Raw genomic sequence first — 1,049 nt, 5'->3', positions numbered from 1 at the left:
GACATTTTCGCTCTAACATCACTCATTGATTTTATCTCGATTTCCTCGCATAATGTGTTAATTTAAATTTGGAAAAAAAAGGAAATTAGGCACAAGTTCATTAGTTCGCTAGCATACAGATTTTAACTGAGATTTTTGAAATTCTTCCGCCGCTTTCTCGATAAATTTTACATTATGTAATTTCTAGGCGTGCCGCACTAATATAAATAAATTATTGTTGCTATTTATACATTGCAAATGTAAATATGTCAAGAACTGTATAAAGTATTGAACTTGCTTATACCTATTACGTGATTTTATGGTTCAAGGTATATGGTGGATTTTCAGCTGTTATGGTACCATTGTATTGTTAGTCTAAAACATGCATTGAATAACAAAGTAATGTTTTACTCAACGATTTCATCTTTAGCAGGGGATACATTTATACAGTTTTTAGCGTATTTTCCTACCCCATTTGTAAATTTTTGATTGTGCCATACCATACATGATAGGTATAGGCACATTTGGGGTGACCCCTCATAATTTATTTAACAGAAATATAAACTCAATGATCATCTTTGTGCGCTAAATAGGTACAATAAACGGTTTTCAAATTTATCTCTAACATTTGTAAACAATTTCCTGGAAAGGGAACGGTACTTATCTACTCCATGATTATTCGAAGATCATTAAATTTATTGAAGCAGGTTCTGTTTTGTATAGAGTACGTTTACACGGACACCTAACGCCGGTTTTATAACTACGGATTTTACTAATCCGGTTTTATGATACGTGTTTACACAGAACAGGAGTTATAACGTACGTTCTGTGGTTGGGTGTAATAACATTCAACTGAAGTCCGAACAGTAACGTCCATAGCTACCAACATAAATAAGAACAGCCAACTTCACGTCTATTATTTAATTAGGAGAAGTGAGGTTAATTAATTTGTTTTCTGTTGTAACTTCGTTTTTGATCTTGTGCCGCGAAATGAATGAAGTAATAATTGCCAGTGTTTTTCCCACTCTATGGCAGTTGTATACTTCCATTAACGAACAGTTATGCAACTT

The sequence above is a fragment of the Photinus pyralis genome, unplaced genomic scaffold (genome assembly GCF_008802855.1).
Source record: "Photinus pyralis isolate 1611_PpyrPB1 unplaced genomic scaffold, Ppyr1.3 Ppyr1.4_LG5, whole genome shotgun sequence".
In the NCBI taxonomy this organism is placed as follows: domain Eukaryota; kingdom Metazoa; phylum Arthropoda; class Insecta; order Coleoptera; family Lampyridae; genus Photinus; species Photinus pyralis.
The sequence above is the reverse complement of the archived record's forward strand: the minus strand, read 5'-3'. Positions refer to the sequence as shown.